The 11350-nt window shown below is 31.3% G+C and overlaps 1 long non-coding RNA gene across 2 annotated transcripts; it reads right to left on the minus strand.

The window, feature by feature from the left end:
• Window positions 1–451: 451 nt before the first annotated feature.
• Window positions 452–10104, minus strand: LOC144066852 (uncharacterized). 2 transcript variants are annotated; one of them, XR_013297754.1, is made up of 8 exons: window positions 9961–10104; window positions 7636–7753; window positions 4289–4401; window positions 1715–1832; window positions 1270–1389; window positions 925–993; window positions 655–758; window positions 452–589 (listed from the first exon to the last, which is right to left on the minus strand). It is a non-coding gene; the product is annotated as an uncharacterized LOC144066852 (long non-coding RNA). The 2 variants fall into 2 exon arrangements; XR_013297753.1 differs by having other exon boundaries at window positions 4284–4401; window positions 9961–10102.
• Window positions 10105–11350: the final 1246 nt, after the last annotated feature.

Below are 11350 nucleotides of genomic sequence, written 5' to 3' on the forward strand. Positions count from 1 at the left end.
ACCCACTAAACTTCGACCGGCTAAGTCTTTTCGGTAAGAGGGCACTGGAGTGATTTTGGCTAAGTGTGTAAGACGCCTCCGTACTCAGCATGGTCCTGTCCAATAAAAGTTTTCTTGTCTATTGTTTTTTTAGGCCAATTCTTTTAACTAATTTTGATGTTATGTTTAAATGTCAAATTTAATTTTCGAAAGTTTATTTTAGTAAAAGGTAACTAGTCTTATGTCGCAGGTGTCTCTCCCCGCCAAAGGCGGGGAGAGGCACCAAGAGTACGTGTGCAGGATGCGAACCGGCTTCCACTCGGTGGTAGGCACAAACTCTACTGTGCACATACTTACCCCGCGCGCTATTGGGCCCTCCCACCGTCCCACTAAACTTCGACCGGCTAAGTCTTTGCGCTGAGAAGGCGCTCGACTCATTTAACTAAGTGTATAAGCCATCTCCACAAAATGGTTAAGAATGTGTGACTGTACTCAAGTCTCGTTTAATGGGCCAAAAGGTCTTACACTCTTGACAATTCTGGCATTTTAAAAGAAAGCTGGAATTCCTCCTGCGTCAGCCCCTTGGTGAAATCAACATCCGCAAGTGAGTCTAAGAAAAACAAAGGAAAATAAATATTTTCTGCACAGCAACATGAATGTCTCTTTTAAACTTACTTTTTTTGTCTTCAGGTGTCCTCGCTCTCGCTTTCCTTTGGGAAACCTTTTTGTTGGAAGACTGTCCATCCCACAAGTCATCCATTTTTGCCGTTGTCACTCATCTGAAAAAATAAAAATAAAAGTTGACAGCAAAGTATCTCTTGTTCTATTATGTGACCTTGACTTTGATTTATTAAAAAAAATGTTTCATTCGAAAAACTATTTTGTAAGGGGATGTGGCTATGCACACGCACTAGGATCGCTGCAACAAGGCATGACATCACCTACCGAGTCAATACAAAGGCGACCGGTCGGGGCGGCGCTTCATCCGCAAGCTGGTCCCAAAACTACTCCATCCTGTCAGAAAGATCATTTTTTAAGAAAAAAGCCTTACTATGTCGTTTTTTAAGAAAAAAAGCCTTACTATAGTATATCGTTTTTTAAAAAAAGCCTTACTATACTATGTCGTTTTTAAGAAAAAAAGCCTTACTATACTATGTCGTTTTTTTTAAGAAAAAAAGCCTTACTATACTATGTCGTTTTTTAAAGAAAAAAAGTCTTACTATACTATGTCGTTTTTTAAAGAAAATAAGCCTTACTATACTATGTTGTTTTTAAGGAAAAAAGACTTACTATACAGTGTGCGTGGTTGTCCATCTCCTTGTACCCTAAGATCGGCTGGCCACCGATTCAGGATGTCCGCCGCCTCGGGCCTGGAGACAGCTTGGATTGGCTCCAGCATCCCCCGCTAGCCTAATGAGGATAAAGCGGTTCAGAAAATGAGATGAGATGAGGCTTACTATACATGGTCATTTTTTTTAAAGAAAAAGCCTTACTATACTATGTCGTTTAAGAAAAAAAAGCCTTACTATATACTATGTCGTTTTTTAGAAAAAAAAGCCTTACTATACTATGTCGTTATTTAGGGAAAAAGCCTTACTATACTCTGTCGTTTTTTAGGAAAACCTTACTATACTATGTCGTTTTTTAGGAAAAAAAGCCTTACTATACTATGTCGTTTTTTAGGGAAAAAAAGCCTTACTATACACCATGTCGTTTTTAAGGAAAAAAGACTTACTATACAGTGCGTGGTTGTCCGTCTCCTTGTACCCTAAGATCGTCTGGCCACCGATTCAGGATGTCCCCCGCCTCTGGCCTGGAGACAAATGGGATTGGCTCCAGCATCCCCCGCTACCCTAATGAGGATAAAGCAGTTCAGAAAATGAGATGAGGCTTACTATACATGGTCATTTTTTTTAAAAGCCTTACTATACTTTCGTTTTTTTTTTAGGGAAAAAAGCCTTACTATACTATGTCGTTTTTTAAGAAAAAAAGCCTTACTATACTATGTCATTTTTTTAGGGAAAAAACCTTACTATACTATGTCGTTTTTAGGGAAAAAAAGCCTTACTATACTATGTCGTTTTTTTTTAGGAAAAAAAGCCTTACTATATTATGTCGTATTTTTTAGGGAAAAAAGCCTTACTATACTATGTCGTTTTTTGGGGAAAATAGCCTTACTATACTATGTCATTTTTTGGGGGGAAAAGCCTTACTATACTATGTCGTTTTTTTAGGAAAAAAAGCCTTACTATACTATGTCGTTTTTTTAAGAAAAAAAGCCTTACTATACTATGTCGTTTTTTAGGGAAAAAAACCTTACTATACTATGCTGTTTTTTTTTTTTTTGGGAAAAAAAGGCTTACTATACCATGTCGTTTTTTAGGAAAAAAAGCCTTACTATACTATGTCGTTTTTTAGGGAAAAAACCCTTTGTATACTATGTCGTTTTTTAAGAAAAAAAAAGCCTTACTATACAATGTCGTTTTTTTGGGAAAAAACCCTTTGTATACTATGTCGTTTTTTGAGAAAAAAAACCTTACTATACTATGTCGTTTTTTAGGAAAAAAAGCCTTACTATACTATGTCGTTTTTTAGGGGAAAAAAGCCTTACTATACCATGTCGTTTTTAAGGAAAAAAGACTTACTATACTATGTCGTTTTTTTAAGAAAAAAAGCCTTACTATACTATGTCGTTTTTTAGGGAAAAAAATCTTACTATACTATGCTGTTTTTTTTTTTTTAGGAAAAAAAGGCTTACTACACCATGTCGTTTTTTAGGAAAAAAAGCCTTACTATACTATATCGTTTTTTAGGGAAAAAACCCTTTGTATACTATGTCGTTTTTTAAGAAAAAAAAAGCCTTACTATACTATGTCGTTTTTTAGGGAAAAAACCCTTTGTATACTATGTCGTTTTTTAAGAGAAAAAAAAGCCTTACTATACTATGTCGTTTTTTGGGGAAAAAACCCTTTGTATACCATGTCGTTTTTTGAGAAAAAAAAACTTACTATACTATGTCGTTTTTTAGGAAAAAAAGCCTTACTATACTATGTCGTTTTTTAGGGGAAAAAAGCCTTACTATACCATGTCGTTTTTAAGGCAAAAAGACTTACTATACTATGCCGTTTTTTTAAGAAAAAAAAGCCTTACTATACTATGTCGTTTTTTAAGAAAAAAAAAGTATACTATGTCGTTTTTTAGGGAAAAAAACCTTTGTATACTATGTCGTTTTTTAAGAAAAAAAAAGCCTTACTATACTATGTCGTTTTTTAGGGAAAAAACCCTTTCTATACTATGTCGTTTTTTAAAAAAAAAAAGCCTTACTATACTATGTCGTTTTTTGGGGAAAAAACCCTTTGTATACCATGTCGTTTTTTGAGAAAAAAAACCTTACTATACTATGTCGTTTTTTAGGAAAAAAAGCCTTACTATACTATGTCGTTTTTTAGGGGAAAAAAGCCTTACTATACCATGTCGTTTTTAAGGAAAAAAGACTTACTATACTATGTCGTTTTTTTAAGAAAAAAAAGCCTTACTATACTATGTCGTTTTTTAAGAAAAAAAAAGTATACTATGTCGTTTTTTAGGGAAAAAACCCTTTGTATACTATGTCGTTTTTTAAGAAAAAAAAAGCCTTACTATACTATGTCGTTTTTTTGGGAAAAAACCCTTTGTATACTATGTCGTTTTTTGAGAAAAAAAACCTTACTATACTATGTCGTTTTTTAGGAAAAAAAGCCTTACTATACTATGTCGTTTTTTAGGGGGAAAAAGCCTTACTATACCATGTCGTTTTTAAGGAAAAAAGACTTACTATACTATGTCGTTTTTTTAAGAAAAAAAAGCCTTACTATACTATGTCGTTTTTTAAGAAAAAAAAAGTATACTATGTCGTTTTTTAGGGAAAAAACCCTTTGTATACTATGTCGTTTTTTAAGAAAAAAAAAGCCTTACTATACTATGTCGTTTTTTAGGAAAAAAAGCCTTACTATACTATGTTGTTTTTTAGGGGAAAAAAGCCTTACTATACCATGTCGTTTTTAAGGAAAAAAGACTTACTATACTATGTCGTTTTTTTAAGAAAAAAAGCCTTACTATATACTATGTCGTTTTTTAGAAAAAAAAGCCTTACTATACTATGTCGTTATTTAGGGAAAAAGCCTTACTATACTCTGTCGTTTTTTAGGAAAACCTTACTATACCATGTCGTTTTTTAGGAAAAAAAGCCTTACTATACTATGTCGTTTTTTAGGGAAAAAAAGCCTTACTATACACCATGTCGTTTTTAAGGAAAAAAGACTTACTATACAGTGCGTGGTTGTCCGTCTCCTTGTACCCTAAGATCGTCTGGCCACCGATTCAGGATGTCCCCCGCCTCTGGCCTGGAGACAAATGGGATTGGCTCCAGCATCCCCCGCTACCCTAATGAGGATAAAGCAGTTCAGAAAATGAGATGAGGCTTACTATACATGGTCATTTTTTTTAAAAGCCTTACTATACTTTCGGTTTTTTTTTAGGGAAAAAAGCCTTACTATACTATGTCGTTTTTTAAGAAAAAAAGCCTTACTATACTATGTCATTTTTTTAGGGAAAAAACCTTACTATACTATGTCGTTTTTAGGGAAAAAAAGCCTTACTATACTATGTCGTTTTTTTTTAGGAAAAAAAGCCTTACTATATTATGTCGTATTTTTTAGGGAAAAAAGCCTTACTATACTATGTCGTTTTTTGGGGAAAATAGCCTTACTATACTATGTCATTTTTTGGGGGAAAAAGCCTTACTATACTATGTCGTTTTTTTAGGAAAAAAAGCCTTACTATACTATGTCGTTTTTTTAAGAAAAAAAGCCTTACTATACTATGTCGTTTTTTAGGGAAAAAAACCTTACTATACTATGCTGTTTTTTTTTTTTTTGGAAAAAAAGGCTTACTATACCATGTCGTTTTTTAGGAAAAAAAGCCTTACTATACTATGTCGTTTTTTAGGGAAAAAACCCTTTGTATACTATGTCGTTTTTTAAGAAAAAAAAAGCCTTACTATACTATGTCGTTTTTTTGGGAAAAAACCCTTTGTATACTATGTCGTTTTTTGAGAAAAAAAACCTTACTATACTATGTCGTTTTTTAGGAAAAAAAGCCTTACTATACTATGTCGTTTTTTAGGGGAAAAAAGCCTTACTATACCATGTCGTTTTTAAGGAAAAAAGACTTACTATACTATGTCGTTTTTTTAAGAAAAAAAGCCTTACTATACTATGTCGTTTTTTAGGGAAAAAAATCTTACTATACTATGCTGTTTTTTTTTTTTTTTTAGGAAAAAAAGGCTTACTATACCATGTCGTTTTTTAGGAAAAAAAGCCTTACTATACTATGTCGTTTTTTAGGGAAAAAACCCTTTGTATACTATGTCGTTTTTTAAGAAAAAAAAAGCCTTACTATACTATGTCGTTTTTTTGGGAAAAAACCCTTTGTATACTATGTCGTTTTTTGAGAAAAAAAACCTTACTATACTATGTCGTTTTTTAGGAAAAAAAGCCTTACTATACTATGTCGTTTTTTAGGGGAAAAAAGCCTTACTATACCATGTCGTTTTTAAGGAAAAAAGACTTACTATACTATGTCGTTTTTTTAAGAAAAAAAAGCCTTACTATACTATGTCGTTTTTTAAGAAAAAAAAAGTATACTATGTCGTTTTTTAGGGAAAAAACCCTTTGTATACTATGTCGTTTTTTAAGAAAAAAAAAGCCTTACTATACTATGTCGTTTTTTTGGGAAAAAACCCTTTGTATACTATGTCGTTTTTTGAGAAAAAAAACCTTACTATACTATGTCGTTTTTTAGGAAAAAAAGCCTTACTATACTATGTCGTTTTTTAGGGGAAAAAAGCCTTACTATACCATGTCGTTTTTAAGGAAAAAAGACTTACTATACTATGTCGTTTTTTTAAGAAAAAAAGCCTTACTATACTATGTCGTTTTTTAGGGAAAAAAATCTTACTATACTATGCTGTTTTTTTTTTTTTTAGGAAAAAAAGGCTTACTATACCATGTCGTTTTTTAGGAAAAAAAGCCTTACTATACTATGTCGTTTTTTAGGGAAAAAACCCTTTGTATACTATGTCGTTTTTTAAGAAAAAAAAAGCCTTACTATACTATGTCGTTTTTTAGGGAAAAAACCCTTTGTATACTATGTCGTTTTTTAAGAGAAAAAAAAGCCTTACTATACTATGTCGTTTTTTGGGGAAAAAACCCTTTGTATACCATGTCGTTTTTTGAGAAAAAAAAACTTACTATACTATGTCGTTTTTTAGGAAAAAAAGCCTTACTATACTATGTCGTTTTTTAGGGGAAAAAAGCCTTACTATACCATGTCGTTTTTAAGGCAAAAAGACTTACTATACTATGTCGTTTTTTTAAGAAAAAAAAGCCTTACTATACTATGTCGTTTTTTAAGAAAAAAAAAGTATACTATGTCGTTTTTTAGGGAAAAAACCCTTTGTATACTATGTCGTTTTTTAAGAAAAAAAAGCCTTACTATACTATGTCGTTTTTTAGGGAAAAAACCCTTTCTATACTATGTCGTTTTTTAAGAAAAAAAAAGCCTTACTATACTATGTCGTTTTTTGGGGAAAAAACCCTTTGTATACCATGTCGTTTTTTGAGAAAAAAAACCTTACTATACTATGTCGTTTTTTAGGAAAAAAAGCCTTACTATACTATGTCGTTTTTTAGGGGAAAAAAGCCTTACTATACCATGTCGTTTTTAAGGAAAAAAGACTTACTATACTATGTCGTTTTTTTAAGAAAAAAAAGCCTTACTATACTATGTCGTTTTTTAAGAAAAAAAAAGTATACTATGTCGTTTTTTAGGGAAAAAACCCTTTGTATACTATGTCGTTTTTTAAGAAAAAAAAAGCCTTACTATACTATGTCGTTTTTTTGGGAAAAAACCCTTTGTATACTATGTCGTTTTTTGAGAAAAAAAACCTTACTATACTATGTCGTTTTTTAGGAAAAAAAAGCCTTACTATACTATGTCGTTTTTTAGGGGAAAAAAGCCTTACTATACCATGTCGTTTTTAAGGAAAAAAGACTTACTATACTATGTCGTTTTTTTAAGAAAAAAAAGCCTTACTATACTATGTCGTTTTTTAAGAAAAAAAAAGTATACTATGTCGTTTTTTAGGGAAAAAACCCTTTGTATACTATGTCGTTTTTTAAGAAAAAAAAGCCTTACTATACTATGTCGTTTTTTTGGGAAAAAACCCTTTGTATACTATGTCGTTTTTTGAGAAAAAAAACCTTACTATACTATGTCGTTTTTTAGGAAAAAAAGCCTTACTATACTATGTCGTTTTTTAGGGGAAAAAAGCCTTACTATACCATGTCGTTTTTAAGGAAAAAAGACTTACTATACTATGTCGTTTTTTTAAGAAAAAAAGCCTTACTATATACTATGTCGTTTTTTAGAAAAAAAAGCCTTACTATACTATGTCGTTATTTAGGGAAAAAGCCTTACTATACTCTGTCGTTTTTTAGGAAAACCTTACTATACTATGTCGTTTTTTAGGAAAAAAAGCCTTACTATACTATGTCGTTTTTTAGGGAAAAAAAGCCTTACTATACACCATGTCGTTTTTAAGGAAAAAAGACTTACTATACAGTGCGTGGTTGTCCGTCTCCTTGTACCCTAAGATCGTCTGGCCACCGATTCAGGATGTCCCCCGCCTCTGGCCTGGAGACAAATGGGATTGGCTCCAGCATCCCCCGCTACCCTAATGAGGATAAAGCAGTTCAGAAAATGAGATGAGGCTTACTATACATGGTCATTTTTTTTAAAAGCCTTACTATACTTTCGTTTTTTTTTTAGGGAAAAAAGCCTTACTATACTATGTCGTTTTTTAAGAAAAAAAGCCTTACTATACTATGTCATTTTTTTAGGGAAAAAACCTTACTATACTATGTCGTTTTTAGGGAAAAAAAGCCTTACTATACTATGTCGTTTTTTTTTAGGAAAAAAAGCCTTACTATATTATGTCGTATTTTTTAGGGAAAAAAGCCTTACTATACTATGTCGTTTTTTGGGGAAAATAGCCTTACTATACTATGTCATTTTTTGGGGGAAAAAGCCTTACTATACTATGTCGTTTTTTTAGGAAAAAAAGCCTTACTATACTATGTCGTTTTTTTAAGAAAAAAAGCCTTACTATACTATGTCGTTTTTTAGGGAAAAAAACCTTACTATACTATGCTGTTTTTTTTTTTTTTTGGAAAAAAAGGCTTACTATACCATGTCGTTTTTTAGGAAAAAAAGCCTTACTATACTATGTCGTTTTTTAGGGAAAAAACCCTTTGTATACTATGTCGTTTTTTAAGAAAAAAAAAGCCTTACTATACTATGTCGTTTTTTTGGGAAAAAACCCTTTGTATACTATGTCGTTTTTTGAGAAAAAAAACCTTACTATACTATGTCGTTTTTTAGGAAAAAAAGCCTTACTATACTATGTCGTTTTTTAGGGGAAAAAAGCCTTACTATACCATGTCGTTTTTAAGGAAAAAAGACTTACTATACTATGTCGTTTTTTTAAGAAAAAAAGCCTTACTATACTATGTCGTTTTTTAGGGAAAAAAATCTTACTATACTATGCTGTTTTTTTTTTTTTTAGGAAAAAAAGGCTTACTATACCATGTCGTTTTTTAGGAAAAAAAGCCTTACTATACTATGTCGTTTTTTAGGGAAAAAACCCTTTGTATACTATGTCGTTTTTTAAGAAAAAAAAAGCCTTACTATACTATGTCGTTTTTTAGGGAAAAAACCCTTTGTATACTATGTCGTTTTTTAAGAGAAAAAAAAGCCTTACTATACTATGTCGTTTTTTGGGGAAAAAACCCTTTGTATACCATGTCGTTTTTTGAGAAAAAAAAACTTACTATACTATGTCGTTTTTTAGGAAAAAAAGCCTTACTATACTATGTCGTTTTTTAGGGGAAAAAAGCCTTACTATACCATGTCGTTTTTAAGGCAAAAAGACTTACTATACTATGTCGTTTTTTAAGAAAAAAAAGCCTTACTATACTATGTCGTTTTTTAAGAAAAAAAAAGTATACTATGTCGTTTTTTAGGGAAAAAACCCTTTGTATACTATGTCGTTTTTTAAGAAAAAAAAGCCTTACTATACTATGTCGTTTTTTAGGGAAAAAAACCTTTCTATACTATGTCGTTTTTTAAGAAAAAAAAAGCCTTACTATACTATGTCGTTTTTTGGGGAAAAAACCCTTTGTATACCATGTCGTTTTTTGAGAAAAAAAACCTTACTATACTATGTCGTTTTTTAAGGAAAAAAAGCCTTACTATACTATGTCGTTTTTTAGGGGAAAAAAGCCTTACTATACCATGTCGTTTTTAAGGAAAAAAGACTTACTATACTATGTCGTTTTTTTAAGAAAAAAAAGCCTTACTATACTATGTCGTTTTTTAAGAAAAAAAAAGTATACTATGTCGTTTTTTAGGGAAAAAACCCTTTGTATACTATGTCGTTTTTTAAGAAAAAAAAAGCCTTACTATACTATGTCGTTTTTTTGGGAAAAAACCCTTTGTATACTATGTCGTTTTTTGAGAAAAAAAACCTTACTATACTATGTCGTTTTTTAGGAAAAAAAGCCTTACTATACTATGTCGTTTTTTAGGGGAAAAAAGCCTTACTATACCATGTCGTTTTTAAGGAAAAAAGACTTACTATACTATGTCGTTTTTTTAAGAAAAAAAGCCTTACTATATACTATGTCGTTTTTTAGAAAAAAAAGCCTTACTATACTATGTCGTTATTTAGGGAAAAAGCCTTACTATACTCTGTCGTTTTTTAGGAAAACCTTACTATACTATGTCGTTTTTTAGGAAAAAAAGCCTTACTATACTATGTCGTTTTTTAGGGAAGAAAAGCCTTACTATACACCATGTCGTTTTTAAGGAAAAAAGACTTACTATACAGTGCGTGGTTGTCCGTCTCCTTGTACCCTAAGATCGTCTGGCCACCGATTCAGGATGTCCCCCGCCTCTGGCCTGGAGACAAATGGGATTGGCTCCAGCATCCCCCGCTACCCGAATGAGGATAAAGCAGTTCAGAAAATGAGATGAGGCTTACTATACATGGTCATTTTTTTTAAAAGCCTTACTATACTTTCGTTTTTTTTTTAGGGAAAAAAGCCTTACTATACTATGTCGTTTTTTAAGAAAAAAAGCCTTACTATACTATGTCATTTTTTTAGGGAAAAAACCTTACTATACTATGTCGTTTTTAGGGAAAAAAAGCCTTACTATACTATGTCGTTTTTTTTTAGGAAAAAAAGCCTTACTATATTATGTCGTATTTTTTAGGGAAAAAAGCCTTACTATACTATGTCGTTTTTTGGGGAAAATAGCCTTACTATACTATGTCATTTTTTGGGGGAAAAAGCCTTACTATACTATGTCGTTTTTTTAGGAAAAAAAGCCTTACTATACTATGTCGTTTTTTTAAGAAAAAAAGCCTTACTATACTATGTCGTTTTTTAGGGAAAAAAACCTTACTATACTATGCTGTTTTTTTTTTTTTTTGGAAAAAAAGGCTTACTATACCATGTCGTTTTTTAGGAAAAAAAGCCTTACTATACTATGTCGTTTTTTAGGGAAAAAACCCTTTGTATACTATGTCGTTTTTTAAGAAAAAAAAAGCCTTACTATACTATGTCGTTTTTTTGGGAAAAAACCCTTTGTATACTATGTCGTTTTTTGAGAAAAAAAACCTTACTATACTATGTCGTTTTTTAGGAAAAAAAGCCTTACTATACTGTGTCGTTTTTTAGGGGAAAAAAGCCTTACTATACCATGTCGTTTTTAAGGAAAAAAGACTTACTATACTATGTCGTTTTTTTAAGAAAAAAAGCCTTACTATACTATGTCGTTTTTTAGGGAAAAAAATCTTACTATACTATGCTGTTTTTTTTTTTTTTTAGGAAAAAAAGGCTTACTATACCATGTCGTTTTTTAGGAAAAAAAGCCTTACTATACTATGTCGTTTTTTAGGGAAAAAACCCTTTGTATACTATGTCGTTTTTTAAGAAAAAAAAAGCCTTACTATACTATGTCGTTTTTTAGGGAAAAAACCCTTTGTATACTATGTCGTTTTTTAAGAGAAAAAAAAGCCTTACTATACTATGTCGTTTTTTGGGGAAAAAACCCTTTGTATACCATGTCGTTTTTTGAGAAAAAAAAACTTACTATACTATGTTGTTTTTTAGGAAAAAAAGCCTTACTATACTATGTCGTTTTTTAGGGGAAAAAAGCCTTACTATACCATGTCGTTTTTAAGGCAAAAAGACTTACTATACTATGT

This window comes from Stigmatopora argus, chromosome 21, assembly GCF_051989625.1.
Source record: "Stigmatopora argus isolate UIUO_Sarg chromosome 21, RoL_Sarg_1.0, whole genome shotgun sequence".
Classification (NCBI taxonomy): Eukaryota; Metazoa; Chordata; class Actinopteri; order Syngnathiformes; family Syngnathidae; genus Stigmatopora; species Stigmatopora argus.